The 19,410-nt window shown below is 35.0% G+C and overlaps 1 protein-coding gene across 5 annotated transcripts in view; it reads right to left on the bottom strand.

Annotated features, from left to right (window-relative positions):
• Positions 1–19,410, bottom strand: part of LOC143246573 (solute carrier organic anion transporter family member 74D-like) — a 203,073-nt gene that overhangs the window by 37,130 nt on the left and 146,533 nt on the right. The gene's annotated exons all lie outside the window — the stretch shown is intronic.

The raw sequence follows: 19,410 nt of genomic DNA, 5'->3' as shown, positions 1-19,410 counted from the left end.
ACATTTGTCTATCTAAACAGAAATGTTAGTGCGGTAGTTTTGAGCAGATTTAGAATCAATAATGAAAGCTTATTAAATTAATATTTTTTTTTGTTTTAGCTGTTTTCAGCAAACGAAATAATTTATTATTCTATGAGTCAAAACGAGTAGCCTTAGTACAACTGAAAAAAGTGTCACGTGATAATGAAAAACTTTATTATTGAACAAAAAAGGCGCGAATTTATATTATCTTATTGTGATTGTTTCAGATCAAGCTAATGGTAGATATAAAAATTCTTCAAAGATAAAATGTCGTTTTGCGTGCTTAAGCAACTTTCAGATTTCAAATGCATTTACTATAATATAAATTGCTTGTAAATGTCAATACATTTAATGATATGATGTTTTACTTCCTAAAAAAAACAAACATGTTTACTCTCATTAAGTGCAACGTCTATCGGTAGGATTTCACGGAAAGCAACAGATCATTGGATCACAAACCAAATATCGAGCAAACTACATCATGAAAATATAACTCTATAACAATATAAATAAGAACTTTATACAAATAATTATGAATAATTTATGAACAAGCTAATATTTTAAATAATTAAAATTAAAATGTGTATCCACGTAGTGATAATTGCTTAAATGTCTTGAGTTTATTACAATGATCACTAACTGTTTGCTTTGAATTTATTATAATAATAATTAACCGTTTACGTTTTTTGAATTTATTATAATAATAATTAACCGTTTAAATGTTTTGAATTCATTATAATGATAATAACTGTTTAAATGTTTTAAATTTAGTAAATTAATAATTAATTAAATGTTTTGAATTTAATATAACAATAATTAACTGTTTAAATGTTTTGAATTCATTATAATAATAATTAACTGTTTAAATGTTTTGAATTTATTATAATAATAATTAACTCTAAGTTTTTTGAATTTATTATAATAATAATTAACTGTTCAAGTGTTTTTGATTCATTATAATGATGATAACTGTTTAAATGTTTTAAATTTAGTAAATTAATAATTAATTAAATATTTTGAATTTATTATAATAATAATTAACTGTTCAAATGTTTTTAATTCATTATAATGATAATAACTGTTTAAATGTTTTAAATTTAGTAAATTAATAATTAATTAAATATTTTGAATTTTTATAATAATAATTAACTGTTTACGTTTTTTGAATTCATTATAATGATAATTAACTGTTCAAGTGTTTTAAATTTAGTACATTAATAATTAATTAAATGTTTTGAATTTATTATAATGATAATTAACTGTTCAAGTGTTTTAAATTTAGTACATTAATAATTAATTAAATGTTTTGAATTTAGTATAATACGTAATTAATTGTTTAATATTTTGAACTTATTATCATGATATTTGTCTGTTTGTTGAATTTTGCACTAGTCAACACCACTAACCGCCAACTGTTGGACAACTTTCTGTCGTAATAAAGAAACGTTTGAACAAACGAAGTAAAGAAAGTAAACTGACATTGGGCTCGACATGGTCAGGTGGTTAGGGCACTCGACGTGTTCGAATCCTAGTCGCACCAAACATGCTTAGCCATGGTGACGTTATAAGTGATAGTAAATCCCATTATCCGTTGGTAAAAAAGTAGCCCAAGAGTTGGCGGTGGGGGTGTCGATGACTAGCTGCCTTCTCTCTAGTCCTAAACCGCTAAATTATGGACAGCTAGCACAAATAGTCCACGTGCAGTGAAGCAAAATCACGAACAAACTAAGGTGATACATAACAATAACAAACAACAAGAAGCAAAAACTTGTTAGTTCATTGCTACTCTAGGTTAGTTAGGTTTTGGGCTGATTTACGCCAAGTCGGATCAGCGATTGACAAACTACAGGTCGCTGAAATTTGAAAATTTCAATAATTTGATGCTATCGCCACGAAATGGTACTTATTAAGTATCAGTTAGTGTAGGACTTTATTCTTCTAGGGTCTCCAAAAGCTATGTATTGTAAAGGTAAATCCTAAATAAATATATTAATTGCATTTTCATCACATGTGTCCATGGTCCAGCAAGGCCAAGCGTGTTAACGCGTTCGTCCCGAAATCCGAGGGCGCGGGTTCAAATCTCCGTCACACCAAACATGTTCGCTCTTCCAGCCGTGGACACGTTATAATGTGACGGTCAATCCCTATTCGTTGGTAAATGAGTAGCCAAAGAGTTGGCGATGGGTGGTAATGACTAGATGCCTTCCCTCTAGTCTTACACTGCTAAATTAGGGACGGCTAGCGCAGATAGCCGAGTAGCTTTGTACGAAATTCAAAAAAACAACAAACAAACAAACACATGTGTCCAACTTTCAGTAAAATCGAGCCTATATAAAAATGTTAAGATGTGGATTGAAATGATCCATACAGATAATTATACGTAAATTGTAATAGTTATAGGTGGATCGTACAGTTGGATTCATGGAGTCATCCAAAATTCTCAAAATTCTAGAACTGGGTATCACCAGAGAAAAATGGAACAATTAGATTAAATACCAAGTTCTGAACTTAGACTTGTGACAGACAAAAAATATATAGATATGATATAGTATTTGTATAGAATGCTGATTTCAAGTTCGTTAAGTGTTAATTGGTTAATAGGAATCTGACTAAATACTCCAGTCGAGCCTGATTTTAATCTGACCAACTACTGCAATCAAGCCTAATTTTAATCTGACCAACTGCTGCACTCAAGTCTAATTTTAATCTGACCAAATACTGCAGTCAAGCCTAATTTTAATCTGACCAAATACTGCAGTCAAGCCTAATTTTAATCTGACCAAATACTGCAGTCAAGCCTAATTTTAATCTGACCAAATACTGCAGTCAAGCCTAATTTTAATCTGACCAACTACTGCAATCAAGCCTAATTTTAATCTGACCAACTACTGCAATCAAGCCTAATTTTAATCTGACCAACTGCTGCACTCAAGTCTAATTTTAATCTGATCAAATACTGCAAAATTTTAATCTGACCAAATACTGCAGTCAAGCCTAATTTTAATCTGACCAAATACTGTCAAGCCTAATTTTAATCTGACCAAATACTGCAGTCAAGCCTAATTTTAATCTGACCAAATACTGCAGTCAAGCCTAATTTTAATCTGGCTAAATGCTGTAGTCAAGCCTAATTTTAATCACATTGGTTAGACTCTTGGTCTATACTGAATCTAATGCAAATCAGTTACGTATAAGACGGTTAGGAAGATAAAAGAAAAAAAAAACACGAACGTGTTTAAAAGTAGTATGAATTTTGTTTGCTTGCTTTGTTGTTAAACACAAACTTACAAAATGGGCTATCTGTACTGTGTCCACCATGAGTGTCGAAACCCAGTGTTTGGCGTTACAAGCCATACAACTTGCCGCTAAGCTAATGGGAAAGAGCAATTACTATGCAAGAGTAGGGCTAGTTTAAGAAGTTTACTCTGACAGTAATCCCAAATGCAAAATAATATATTTGTAAAGTATTAATATTAGAGCACATATAAACATATTTGTATTCTATAAATGTAAATTGTCAAAACGTGGTACTTTCCGCTGTCTTTCATTTACTGTAAAGCGTATGAAACAAAACTCTGTTCTTAAATTTCACACAAAGATATACGAAAGCTATCTGCAGCAGCTGTTTCTAGTTTAGCTACTTTGGGGTTACTATTTTAGCAGTCCGGTGGTGAAGGTGCTCGAATCGTAATGTGAGGGTCGTGAATTCGAATTTCCGTCACACCAAACACTCTTATGCCGCTAAATCAGGGACGGCGAGCGCAGATAGCCCTCATGTAGCTTTGCGCGAAATTCAAAAAACAAACAAACTTTTATACCAACGAAAAATGGAATAGATTGTATCATTATAACGAGCTGGCATAAGAAACACGTTTGATGTGGCAGGGATTCGAACCCACGCCCTTCTATATTACTAGTCGAGTGCCCCTAACCACCTGGCCATGCCGGCCCCGTATCAAACAACCTAATAAATTAATGTCATTTCTACAATCTTAAATACTGATATGAAATATTTCAACAAATTTTTAAATATTTGAATCATGTTATTTGGGTGTGTAAACTATATAACAGTTACCAACTAATACGTTTAATCTTTAATTTATTCGTAAGCAAAATTTACAAGCAAAAATCGTGACTTTCACGGTCTAATACTGAATACATGTTTAAATTCCAGATTGAATATTATACATTACTCGCTTGCAACCAGTACGTGGCTCAAAGGTTATCGTATCCAAAGACATGTTTGCGGTATAAGAGTAGCAGTAAATTCCAATATTCAACCAAACAAAAGTTGGCAGTGGGTGCTGTTGATTAGTGTCTTACGTCTAGTTTAGCAGTTCACAACCAGGAACTGACAAGTCCATCGTGTAGTTTTGCACGAAATTCTGAAACAAAACAAAAACCAACAGCCAATAAGAATCAATGAATGGCAAGTGATAATCCTTCTAACAGTATCCCTGCAGAACTGCGAGAAGTGTTCGAGTTTATAACGGGAAAATCGGGGTTCTATTCCCAAGGTGAACATAGCAGATCTGGCTTTGCTATAACAAAGCACACACACACACCTCCTAATATAAGAATACCATATGTAATGCTCTACAAAATAGCTAGGTCAATTTTTTGTCTAGAAATGTATAGATCAGAGAGAAAACGTTATAGTTACTCATAAGGTAAACAATCCAGAACGGTGAATAAGCTGAATAAACAAGGATAGTTTACATTTTCCCAGAGGACCTAAATAACCATCGCTTGCTAGGAAAACGAATCAAATAAATGAAGATTAATATATATGCTGTAGTTCTCAACTATTACCCCCCAGTGGCACAGCTTTAAGTCTGCAGATTTATAACGCTAGAAACTGGGTTTCTATGCCCATGATGAATATAAAACAGTTAGTCCATAGTGTAGTTTTGCGCTGAACATCACAAAGAAACATTATTACTACTTAAACTAGAGACATTCTAAAGCAGGAATCCTACATCTTTATGCAAACACTTTTACACTCGTGTTCTATGGCACTAGCAGTACCATCGACATGTTCTAAACTCAGACTGATAATGATCTAATCCTGGAGCCACCTTATAAAACAACATCTAAAAGCGAAACGTCAGAGCTTCGTTTTTTCCTCAATAGCAAACCAGATGTCACGTACGTTAACGACATATGCTAGAAAAGCAAAAAAAGTTTTGAATTCCACAATTTTTTCAATCGTCACAAAGTTTTTTGGTGTTTTTTTTCGCGTTTTTTTTCCTCATCTTGTCTCCTCTTTCAGACGCGGAAAATACAGGCGTAAAATGTAAACACTGTACCTAATGTTTTTACACTCCAAGGACAAGCTTTCGTTCTTTGCCAATAAGTTCCCAGAACGTTCAAATATGGCCATGAAAAACCAGCTTAAAAAAAAAAATGCTAAGAAAAAAATTAAAAGAGGCTTTGAGTCAACACACCTTACAGTCGAAACCAGGAAATGAACAAAAACAAAGGTATGTTAGTTTACTTTCCGGTTCACAGAAGTCAGTTGTCATGGGTACCAGCATTTTCTTCTGCTTACTGTTACGGTTTACAACTAAAAATTAGCCTGAAGATTACAATCAAAGGATGTGTTCTCATTTCATAAGAAGGCTCAACCATTTATTATTAAATTACTTAGGCCCGGCATGGCCAGGTGGGTTAAGCCTTTCGACTCGTAATCCGAGAGTCGCGGGTTCGAATCCCCGTCGCACAAAAACATGCTCGCTCTTTCAGCCGTGGGGACGTTATAATGTGACGGTCAATCCTACTATTCGTTGGTAAAAAGAGTAACCCAAGAGTTGGCGGTGGGTGGTGATGACTAGCTGCCTTCCCTCTAGTCTTACACTGATAAATTAGGGACGGCTAACGCACATAGCCCTAGAGTAGCTTTGCGCAAAATTCAGAAAACAAAACATTAAATTACTTTAGCAGCAGTCAGAACAGTGTTAAAATTTTGTGATTATTTCTAACTGTTGCTATTTTTAAAAAAAATGTTGTTTCTTGCTTGCACATTTGTAACTGTTACTTTAGACATACCAACTAAATTTTGACTCACATACAAAAATCTGCGTTTAAACTATGACTAGCAAAAGTAGTGAAAGACAGAAGCAATATGAACAGTATTTACGAACGTTCATGTTTTACTAAAGACAAATTCCCTCAGTTCTCAGTTTTCAGCCTCGCTGATTCGATTTTACATGGTGGTTAACAAACTAAAATTTAAGAAAAATTCACTCTGAGTAAGTAACTAATAAACAAATGATCTATCGCACGTTTTGGTCATTCACGTGCTGTTATCTGTATATATATATATTTCTATTTCAAAATCGTTTGAAGCTGTTTATTCCCCTTGTTAAATTTCTGAATAATAATTGTCTACATTTCTCGATGTTATGAGATGTGAAATAACCACTCTAAAATTATGTTGTTTTATAAACAGAAACCTGAAGGTCATTTCCTTTTTTAATGTCAGAGTTTTTGAAATTCTGTCAAAAATTAAACGTGTAATTAATAGTGGGCTACAGAGCAGTGGCATGTTTTCCTTTTGTCAGTGCTAATAACATTATGTTTGTGGGAACTTCACTAATATTAAACATCAAATGTGAAACACTATAGCACACAAACAGAGTGGTGGAAATTTTTTTTCGTTGATTATTACTAACTATTATTGTTATTTAAAATTAAACAAAAATATTCTTAGATTTGAACTGAGCATACATACAAAGCAACTGGGCATTAGCTCAAACATTCTTGATGACGAGAAACCCAGTTGAAAGGGCCTGGCATGGCCGAGCGCGTAAGGCGTGCGACTCGTAATCCGAGGGTCGCGAGTTCGCGCCCGCGTCGCGCTAAACATGCTCGCCCTCCCAGCCGTGGGGGTGTATACTGTGACGGTCAATCCCACTATTCGTTGGTAAAAGAGAAGCCCAAGAGTTGGCGGTGGGTGGTGATGACTAGTTGCCTTTCCTCTAGTCTTACACTGCTAAATTAGGGACGGCTAGCACAGATAGCCCTCGAGTAGCTATGTGCGAAATTCCAAAACAAACAAACAAACCCAGTTGAAATAAATATTAATCTCAGGACGGCTGGTATGAGTACTAACACTTTTACCGCTAAGCAGAGAACTGAGGTATAAAAGGTCAAACATACATATGGCCAACCCAGCTAATATATACTACGTTTTTCAAAATGTTTCAAGGTTTAACATACAGCAAATAATACTGTAAGTTGTTAACGCATCAATTGTTATTTCTTGTTAGTTTTATGAGATCTAAACACCTTTGTATGTAAAGACATTATTAAAGTGATGCTAATATGTAATGTATCTGCTTCTGTGTGAGACAGTTCAAAAATAGGTGAAGAATTATTGAGTGTTATATAGTTTATCTAGTTTAGTTTCTTAAATATTAAACGTTTCACACTAAATGTTAACTCCAAAATCGAAATAGTTTGTTTAGCCTAACTGATAAACTTGTCATAAATTGGTTATGTATTATACTTTTTAAGGGTTGTATGTATACAGTCGTCCCTAATTTTGAATTAATAGATTAAAGGGAAGGCAGATAGTTTTCAGCACCCACCGTTAACTCTTGGATTTCTACTGTCTGATCGAATAATGGAATTGATCTGTCACTCTTATATCGCACTCAGGCCTTGACGTGCGCAGCGCATTTTCAAACGATGAGACGAAACCGCGAACCCTCGAATTCACAGTTCGGACACACTAACAACTCAGCCACGCTTAGCTCACCAGATATAACAATTCAAGTTTTTCTTCGTATGATTCGATAAAGACTCAAGATATTCGTGTAATCAGATAAAGACCGCAGGTATAACAAATATATGCTTTGTTTGCATAATCAGAATGTTTACTGAGGCCATTTCAGGGGCACCCTGCTGGTACAGCGGTAAGTCTACGTATTTACAACCCTAAAATCAGCGGTTCGATTCCCCTCGGTAGACTCAGCCGATAGCCCGATGTGGCTTTGCTATAAGAAAAAAACGCACACGTATTTCAGTGAAAACGTTATGAGCAATAATAAAAAAAATCGGTGTAGAAAGAGACAGGCATCACACAACGTTTTCTGTTTTGTTGAGTTTTGTTGTTTTTTACCTGCAGTTTCCTTTAGTGTCTTTCAACATCTCGTTCTTAAATTAGACTTTCATAAGTTTTCAGTATATGTTAATCAATGCAGTGCTTACCCTTCAATAAGTCTTAGAAATACGAGAAACAACAAAACATACACCCAACATTTTTCACGTCGGGTGATATTCGTGATAAGTGTAACTGCCAATCAACAAGCACTCTTGCATGAGCTATGTCACATTTTCTGTAACGGTCATTCCAGTCACACATTCTGCTCGTTTCTTGATAAGCACTAAGCTGCAGTATGAGCTACCTGTGCTCTGCCCACCGGGGATATTGAAACCCGTTTGTTTTGTTTTTTAACGTTATAAGCTTTCACATTGAGTCACTGGGAGGTCCAGCAATAGAGAAACACAACGTAAGATAACCATTGCGGTTAATTTTAAATCACCTTGCTACGTAACACAAATCCACGAACTATTTTGAGCTTAAAGCAAGACAGCACAGCACGTCCAGGTGGTTAGGGCGTTCGACTCGCAATTTGAGGGTCGCGGGATCGAATCTCCGTCGCGCTAAACATGCTCGCCCTTTCAGCCGTGGGGGCGTTATAATGTGACGGTCAATCCCACTATTCGTTAGTAAAAGAGTAGCCCAAGAGTCGGAGGTGGGTTGATGACTAGCTGTCTTCCCGCTAGTCTTACACTGCTAAATTAAGAACGGCTAGCTTAGTCCTCATGTAGCTTTGCGCGAAATTCAAAAACAAACAAATAATAAAGATAATTTTTCTGTAGATGTTGGTATTTATATTACATGAAGGCGCCCTCTTTAGATTAGTTATATTAATAAAAAATTTAAAATTATAAAATCTCATTGTCTTACTACTTTCATCCACAGAAGAGTCTTCTTTTAGGAGATTGACAACTAAGATTGCACGTGCAATCAGTCAACAAAAGTAAATGGCTCGTCTAAATCTAAAGGGAAGAAACCATTTCTCCAATAAAACGTTTTGTGTAACGTACTCTCTCAACGTCAATGTTTATATCATGGAAAAGTGGAACAAACCATGTAATCAAGGAACCTTGAATTATCCCTTTTCCGGTTATAAAATATATTGGTTGAAACTGCTCGTCAGGATATGAGTCTTCAATTCCAAGAAGATAAAGCATTTTGAAAAAAAAATGTTTGATTGAAGCATTACAACAATCACTAAACACGGAAAACCTGACCGCACGCCTTGACGATGCGTGTTATTTTGGTTTTCAAGAGCTTAAATGAAATGTAACAGGAATTCCATGCTTTGGTTACAGACGCACTGTGGTCATAATAACATTAACCCTAAAATTACCGGCAAACCTTATGCTGACTCCGTAAGAGTTTTAAACACATATAATGAGGTTAACCCTAAAGTTACCGGTGAGCCCTATATTGACTCCTTAGGTTTCTAAACACATATAATGAGGTTAACCCTAAAGTTATCGGTGAGCCCTATATTGACTCCTTAGGTTTCTAAACACATATAATGAGGTTAACCCTAAAGTTATCGGTGAGCCCTATATTGATAAACACACATAATGAGGTTAACCCCTAAAGTTACCGGTGAGCCCTATATTAACTCCTTAGGTTTCTAAACACACATAATGAGGTTAACCCTAAAGTTACCGGTGAGCCCTATATTAACTTCTTAGGTGTCTAAACACACATAATGAGGTTAACCCTAAAGTTACCGGTTGCCCTTATATTGATTCTGTAGTAATTTCAAACACGCGTTTTTTTTAATACATATAAATACACCAAATTATAGTGAGTACATCACTATGTTCATTACGATACTTACAATGATATAAAAATCACACAAAATATGTAAAAATACCTCCAATATTGTAAGTAGCCCCACTAATTACTACATTAGTCTCTTCATGTGTTTTAAAGAGCAAATAAAACGTCACCCCAAAGGTTTACCCAATTCTTTACACTGAGTGTAGGCGTAGACAAATACATACAATTACTTGGTATGATATAATATGTGGACTCCTAGCGGTAGTGAGAAGAATAAAAGTAATTCGATAATTTGAGGGTTAAAAACATGCTGTTTCACTAGCAATGACTTTTACTGGTTAATATTTAAAAGAAATAATAGAAGAAATCTAATAATTAAATCACTGGAACTTCTACGGATTCATTATAAATTGATACAAGTTAAGCCATCTTTTTTCTTTTGTTTAGTGTTATATTACCAAATCAACGAGTGAATAGAGAAATATAAAATATTTCTTTAATAGAATTACTTTGACCCTATACAGGGGATTCTTTTTGGTTGATTGGTTTGTTATGAATTTCGCGCAAAGCTACACGAAAGCTATCTCCGCTATCCAACCTAGTTTAGCAGTGAGAGACTAGTGAAAAGGCAGCTAGTTATCACCATTCATCGCCAACTCTTGGGCTACTCTTTTACGAGTTACTTTTTTTCGTAAAATACAAACATCACAGTAGAATGTATCTCACTCATTTACGACTTATTTTTAAATGGATAAGACGACTACTACTGAAATTTGTTCAGAGGACATGAAACGCTTGTATGCGAATATGACACTCAGAAGTCGTTTGTGTTACGATTCAATTAGACACGTTTTACCCAAAAAAGACTAACAAAGAGAAATCAGTTATAAAAAATGATAGAAACTCTAAAGAATCAAACTCCCAGGTTTTTGGGTTTTCTTGTTGTTTATTTTATTGTAACAAATTAATAACAATGCCATATTTATTTGATTAACTAACATTTATATCACTTTACAACCCCCTTATGGCCGAGTGATACGTTTGAGGGAACATAACGCCAAAATTCGCAGTTTGATCCCTCCTGTTATCACAGCTCAGTTAATCCAATATTACCTTTATTCGTTTATAGTAGTAATACAGTTTTAAAGAGTTTCAAACTTTTGTAACTTCACTGACAGCCGCGTTATAAACAACAATTCGGATTAAGCACACTGCAGATTGCCAGGTACAAATAACAAATAAATATTTTACCTTTTTCTCTCTGAATATTAATGTGATAATACGTTGTATGATAGGATCGTGTATGCGAAACGACAAATTATATAGACTTTATTTTGTGCATCTATGTATCCGAATGGACTATTACTACTGAAACGTTTTCGAAAAGTTATTTGTGATTAAAAAACAAAGAGCAGGTTTGATTATCATCCACTGTGTGACAAAATAAAAATTGCCGACTCACCCATTGTCAACCTATGAAAGATTCTCTATTAAATATTCCCACTCGCTTCACAGATGGCGCTATTTAATGCGGCCATTCGCCAAAGCTGAAAATTTCAGCCTTGACTTTGCAACACAGGGCGGCGCTAGGTCCGTGATTGGGCTCAAGGTCGCTTCCTTCGGATTTTTTGGGGCCCTATCTCAACAACAAATCTTTCTAACCGGTTTTAATGGTCGGGATGACGCTGACAGACCCCACCTTGAACTTTCTTACGAGGACACACTGTATATATAAAAAAAAACATTTCTATTTGCGATGTCTTCGGAGAACATCAAACTCGTGATGTTTTGGAATATTTTCTACGTGTCCGATAGGACATGCCTCCGTGACTATGTCTCATCCAGAAAACAAGGGTCCTCTCCAATGGAATGTAGTGTGACGTCACACGCGATACCATTTGTCGCAACCAATCGGAATTAGAAAAGCTTACTTATACCTGAAGCTTTCCCCAATCAGAATAAAAATGATTGTCATAACTTACATAACAAAATTAAAGCTACTTATATTCTAACGTCGAATTAAATTAATTGTGAAAGTAAACTAGAAATTTCATAGACCTTCGTAAATCGTAAGTTTAAGACCGCTAACCTAAAGTTAAATATACTTGCGATGACAACAACAAAAATGTCTTTTCTAAAAGTCATATTAAAAAAAAAAAAAAGACAAATTTATTTCAGTAGATATTTGAGGTTTAAGAACACCTTTCTGCTTCCTCGAAGTTACAACACCATCTAAATATATATCTTACTTTTTTCTTTCTAACGCAGCAACGCATACAGGACTACAGAAGAGTCAAACTTCCTTCATCTCTTACTTCTCTGAATGAAAGTTAGTTTGAGAAGTGTTGTTGTTTTTTTAACGGGCGTTACGAGCTAAAGGGTTACCTTTGACAGTGGTCGTATAGGCTCAACGTAACTGTGCATCTGCTTGTTTCTTTAACATAGCCCTCCCTATTTTCTTACTGTTGTTCCTACGAAACGTTTCAGGCCTATAATTACCACTTCACAATGGTCTTCCTCAAAGCTGAAGAATAAGTGTGTGGTGATAACACTGTATGAAGCATTTCACGTTCATGCCAAGTGTTAAATAGCATGTCCTGGAAACCTGTACTAGAATAATTTGAAAGTAAGTAAAAAAAAAAACCTAGGTAAAGTTTTGCTATATAGTAAATCATGTTTGTAAGTGCCAAGTAAATTTGACTCGTTTATCTACCTACTGCTGTTCAGCTACACTTTCACATTTATGTAACTTTCTTTAGAGTGAATATAGACACGTGAGGTACATGAGTAAATGACGTGTCTTATAAATCGGTCGACGTGGGTTCGAACACGTGTCTCCATGAACACGATAAACAACTGCTTTCATCCAGGAAGCACTTCAAGAGAATTGGATTTAAAGGCCATAACGATGAAATTTATTGCGCAGTTTAAATATCCACGTCCATTTTACTGATTGCGTAAAGTGTTCTCTCAACATTAAAAAAATGTATAGAATGAATATAGAAGATACAAAGTGTGCAATGCGTTAAGAACTCGTACTTTGACTGATACAAGTACATGTGAAGAGCACAAAAGATGGCAGTTTACTCACACATCCTTCAGGTTTAAAACCACGCCGTTCATTTGAAACACCACTACATTTTCGAGACATTTTGTGAATATTAAACATTTAAACACAATTACCATATCACTATAAATCTGATAAGATAATATGGTAAGGTTATCTATCAGATCCATTCCTAACTGAAACAATAGATTAGGCTTCTGTTATTGTATGCAGTCGTTTGGTTAGTTTATTTATAGATCCAGTCGTAACTAAAATCTTTGGGGTGCATAGATACTCGAGAATTACTTACAATATCTGTTCCCAATTTTGAAATGGTAGACAAGAGAGAAAGCAGCTATCCGACACCACCAACTGCCAGACTCCTTACCGACAAATAGAAAAGATTAATCGTCACATTGTAACGCCCCCACGGCTGAAAGGGCGAGCAGGTTCGGCGATAGCAGTCGAATTCAAACCCGCAAATTGGTAGTTGAGTATCATAACCACCAGCCTATATATGACAGATGCCATAAGCAACAGATGTGTAGAAAAAAAAAAAGACATAAATATTGTCTGAAAAGCGATTATTGATTTGTTCTTTCAGGATTCACAACGAAAAGCACTTGTGTCATACTTCAAATAAGAATCTCTGAGACCCACTACAACTTCCTATTTATAACATTAAATCTCTCTAGAAATATAATCAAGGTGTTTGTTGATTTTATTAAGTAGACACGTTTATCTTCATTCTCGTGTTAAAAGCTGAGATCATCTGCTTATACTAAAGCGAAATATGGGGTTCCAGCCTACAAACACTTTAACCAAGTAACCACGTACGTGAAGACATCTTTCTCAAGATTTCTGACAGACGTAATGAAAACCTTTTCTGAAGATCTTTCAGTTATCTACAATACGTGCATGACATAAAAAAATTGTCACTACAATTCTTGTCCATCAACTGACCATCAATGGTGTTATATTAATCTTGAAGGTCAACAGACTATATGGACGTGTATCTTAACAGATAAATGTACTGATGGGGTTGGGGGATTTGGTTTGAATTTCGCGCAAAACTGCACGATGGCTATCTGTGCTAGCCGTCCCTAATTTAGCAGTGTAAGACTAGAGGAAAGGCAGCTAGTCATCACCACCCACCGCCAGCTCTTGGTCTACTCTTTTACCAATGAATAATGGGATTGACCGTTACATTATAACGACCTCACGGCTGAAAGGGCGAGCATGTTTGGTGTGACGGGATTCGAACCCGCGACCCTCAGATTACGAGTCGAGCGGCTTAACCACCTGGCCATGCTGGGCCAGGTATTGTTTGCTATTAAGTACAAAGCTACACAAAGGGCTATCTGTGCTCTGCCCACCACTGGCAGGTGGGAGTGGTTATACAGTTTGTTCATTTAGAATATACCTTAATTACTAACATCTTACTCTAGAACAAACAATAGTATATTACCATACAGTGCCAATTGTACATAATTATTTTGTTCAACCCTGTATATCATATGAAGAATATTTAATAAACCCTTCTCATTTTTTATCTTTCCGGGTTTTAGTTTTCTCGATTTGTACGTGTGTGTGAAATTCCAGAACCGTGAAAATAAACTAGAAAAATATACAGACTGTTTAAATGTCATCTCTCAATTTACCAACCACGTGTCAAGGATAGATTCGGTTACTTTGGCAGAGTATTGTAGTTAATGTTTTTTTCTTTCGAGTTTTGAGGATTGCTTTTTACGCACATTAATATAATACACCTCTATCTTTTCGCGACTTTGTCTCCTTTAAGTTTCTTCCAAGAAATTAAAGCTTTCCTTTTGTTAAAACAAACAAAAAAGATTAAAACATTGTCCTGTCCACTTTTTCCTTTTCTTTATTTTACGTTTCAAATGATTGCAACTATCAACAAAATTCTCATAAAAAGCTTGTGTCAACTGGAAATTATATCTATTTTCAAGGACGAGCATGGAGTTAATTTATTTCATCAGCTCAACAGGTGTCGCTCGAAAGCTTCGACAGTATTTATAATTTGACAAGATCTCAAGCATTTCATGAACTTTATTTACGTAAGGGGGCCTAAACAGAAATAAACTTTTCAAAATTTTGTTTTATATGATTTATAATACATTGTCTTTGCTTTGTATTATTCCATCTAATAAAAAAACGTAAAACGTGATTAGTTTAACTACATTTCATAAAGGTACTTATTATGTCCTTGTTAAGTACCATCAACAGTTTGAGCCGAGTTTTGGCGCATGTCGTTTGTCATATGCGACCTTGTGCTAAGAATGTTGAACTGAGTACCGAAGGACAAGCTTTCTACAATCAACAAGTATGGGTGATGAAACTTGTTCCCAGATTTAGGCTTATGATATAATACATGCTTACCCACTACGAAATCTACATATCGGAAAACAATGCGATAAGTTGAGAAACACTGAATTCAATAATACTTAAACCGTTGGATCTGAAGAGATTTTTAAATGTCTGTGAACACCAGTTACCTTCCGCCACATTCACTACGGTTGATGTCATCACTGATATTAGAATTTTCAAACTTAAAATTTTAAAATAAAGTAATAAATAAGACTATAACAAAAATGGGAATGTAGGGGTAACTACCCAATTACTGGATTACAAAATACCCATTTTTTCAGCGTCCAGCAACCTGAAAACAAAATTATAAATCTTAAAGCACCTCAAGCGTTGAATATATTATTAGTTCACCAAAGAGTTGTTGGCTTTAGCAACGCCATCTACATAAATGCACTTCATTACATTAAACAAACTATTTTCCATATGGTTTAGAAAAACGTGAAAATAGGTTATTCAGTTAAGTGTATAGAAATTTGTCTAGATGAAGGAACAGACTCGACACGGTTTTCTCTATTTTAACGCGGCTAAAAGTAATATTTATCCATGATTAACTACAGCCTAGTTTTTCCAGTTCTCCAAACATTGTAAAAATTTTCAACAAAGAGGCCTATTTGCTCAAACAACGTTTTTACGTCACTGAATATTAACAATAGTGACTTCCGGAAGGGAACGCCACATACATGTGACCCAGAACTATTAACATATATAGGCTAAACATTAACTTGGTATATTGTGATCACCAAATAACAAAATCACTCAACATTATTATATTATTCTGCAAGATGTAAAGTATTGGCAACAACATGCAATAGAATGATAATAAGACCTTAAACCTTGTGGAACAGTGACTAGAAGTATCTATTATATTTTATTATTTATTTATTTATTTTATTTTCATTTCAAACCAAAGCTACAATGGGCTATCTGCTGTGTCCACCGCGGGGAAAAGGGCCTGATTTTTTTTTGCGTTGTAAGCCTCTAGATTTACTTATAAATATACTATTACCAAGCGTACTGTGTCAAATAGCAGCTTCAGGTAAGCAAGCGTTTTCAAAATTAAATATTTACTTAAACGGTAAGTATTATAACAGAACAATTATTATATAGAGCAACAAAAATAAAGATTTCAATGTGATATATGTTACGCTAAATATTGGTGATTACTGCCTACAGTAACTAGGTGACATCAAAACTTTAACTTAAAGCCAAAATAAGATACTTTACCGAACACAGTGAAGATAAATTTATAAGCGCTCAAGTTTTAATACCGTTGCGCTATTTCGGCAACGGATGGGGGTATAAATAATGGATGCCTGTCTCCTACAATTTTTGTTTTCCGTTTGAAGTGACGGCCCGGCATGGCCTAGCGCGTTAAGCGTGCGACTCGTAATCTGAAGGTCGCGGGTTCGCATCCCGGTCGCGCCAAACATGCTCGCCCTTTCAGCCGTGGGGGAATTATAATGTGACGGTAAATCCCACTATTCATTGGTAAAAGAGTAGCCCAAGAGTTGGCAGTAGGTGGTGATGACTAGCTGCCTTCCCTCTAGTCTTACACTGCTAAATTAGGGACGGCTAGCACAGATAGCCCTCGAGTAGCTTTGTGCGAAATTCCAAAAAACAAACAGAAATAAAGTGATTAAAGTAAATTTTTCAGACTTTATAAAAGAGTGCTTATGGTTGTTCTAATTTCCACAACAGTGAACTAAAAACGCTATATGTTTACTCGTTAAATTGTTGTTGTGATATTCAATACAGAAATGGAAAACACAGCGAAGAAATTAATAACAACACGTGCCTAGGGAAAAAAAATGATTGTCCTTTTTTACGAAGTGTAACTGTAGACAAGGTAACCGACTATAATGCTATGGCATTTTGTTCACTAGTTCAGGTGGTTAACCTATAACTGTTTGGGTTGCTTGGATTGTTTTAGAAATACAATATTTTAGCTATTAGTTTCGAACTGAAGAAGGAACAAATTACAGTACGAAGGTTGAGTATGTTCTCATTAAAACAAACAAAAGGAACAGCTACGTAAAAGCCTAACGCTTAAGTTGTTGTTTTTTTCCTTGGGGAAGGGGGAAGTTAATAACCAGTTAACTATGGGAGATAGTCAAGTCAACATTATTGCGAATTGTGGCCTGCTTTTAATGCGCCGCCTTTAAGTTACTACATCACAAGGGACGGAAACATGTTGCGTAGGTTGACAATAACTTCAAGGCTACACTGATAGCCTGAGGTATAAAACTATTTGATGGGTTTAACAACAACAACAAAAAATCTTGAAACTTCGAAACTAATCTATTAACTTTAAGCAGATCAAGGCATAATCACTAAGAATTGTGAGCTACGTATTGAAAGAAGGAAAATATTCCAAAATATTCTAGGTAGTTGTTGAGATGTATAATTTATGGACGTCTTGCCATCATAATCTTTTTATGTGTTTCTGGGGTAGGAGCACCTTTTATCTCTTATTACAGCCCCACATAACATTGGATCTTCGGAATCAGATAATGAACAGGATTCACTTCACTGACAAACCGACTGATTCTTAGGATATTCTATTTGTTATAACAGCATAAAATTATTTTATTATTATGTCCACTTATTTATTGTAATTAACTGATTGCACCTTACGAACTTACGTCTTTCCGTAATTTCGGTACAGATCTGACATTTGTTCTTCCGCACATGTCTTACAAACTGGTTCGTTTAACAATATTTAACGTGAGTTAAAACGAGGTAAATGAGACGAAACCACAGACGCCTCAAAACTCGTCAACTGGGAAATGTACAGCTTAGAGCGTGACAGACAATTTTTGGTAATTTCGAGACTTAAATTGTGATTTTAACAGATCATGAAGTTCGTGCAAGACAGAAACTACCTAGTCTTTGAACTGCATAAATCTGATGACAGCTTTGCGTGCAGAAGCGCAGTAGAAGGGTTGAGATCACAGTGTGATTTTCCTTTTTTGGCCTGATTTATTAACTGTAAGGCACTGGCTGCAACAACAAACCGGAAATGGTTTGAAGATTTTAAGATGCTTAGCATCGCCGTAAGCACGCCAGAACTGTATAAAATGTGCTTAAAGCTACACTCACGGAAACCTTGAAAATTAACAAGGACCTGAAGCAAAGTACAGTTTACATTAGTCCAAAGCTCTACGTTACCCACTTGTTTTCTTTTTTTTTATTACAGCTTTAATCATATATGCATGCATAACGGTAATTATAACTGACTTCTAAATTTCGCTAATAATAATTTGCTAGTAGCATTCAAGTCTGGTGGTTGCAGCCCTCCAGTGGCACAACGTTAACTCTGTAGACTTATAGCGCTGAAAACCGGATTTCAAGCAAAGATAGCTTTATATCTAACTAGAGAGAAACAAACTGGTGATTGCATAGCTTTCAGCCAAAGAATATTCTTATGAGGGTTTAGCATTACTTAATGGTGGCAGTGAAATCTACTTTAACGAAGGTTTAGCATTATATACTAATGGCAGTCAAGTCTGTTGATAGCATTTCTTTAAATCAAATGTATACTTCATTATCCACTAGAGGTACCTAAATAAATCAAGTGACTTCTTTATTGAGTGCTTAGCATAATATTCTAGTGGCAGTCCAATCTATTTTGTTCACTTTAGTAAATAATTTTGGTAGGTGCTTGTATAACATTGTAGAGGTAATTAAATCTATAATAGAATATTATTATTTTGAAAACAATTTTCTAGAAAGTCCAGCGTTATCTGTTAGTGGAACTTAAAATATTTTTCAGTTAGCAGCCTATACGGTTTTGGTTATGGCTTTTGTAAAAATGTTTAGATAGTAAAGCACATTCGTATGATAATAGGTTAGAGTGCTCTTTAGATGTTAAATGGTGTTAAGACCGTTTTATAATACCTTAGTGACCTCTTTTGATGTTAGGAATGTCTAGTAATAGTTTAGATTGCTCTTCAGATATTAGGTGGTGTTAAGACCGTCTGATAATACCTTAATAACATCTTTAGACGCTAGGAATGTTTAATAATAGCTTAGTGAGATATTCTAGTAATAGCTGGTGTTAAGACCGTTTGATATTAGCTTA

This window comes from Tachypleus tridentatus, chromosome 3 (genome assembly GCF_004210375.1).
Source record: "Tachypleus tridentatus isolate NWPU-2018 chromosome 3, ASM421037v1, whole genome shotgun sequence".
In the NCBI taxonomy this organism is placed as follows: domain Eukaryota; kingdom Metazoa; phylum Arthropoda; class Merostomata; order Xiphosura; family Limulidae; genus Tachypleus; species Tachypleus tridentatus.
Note: the sequence above shows the minus strand (reverse complement) of the source record. Positions and strands in the feature narration are given on the sequence as shown.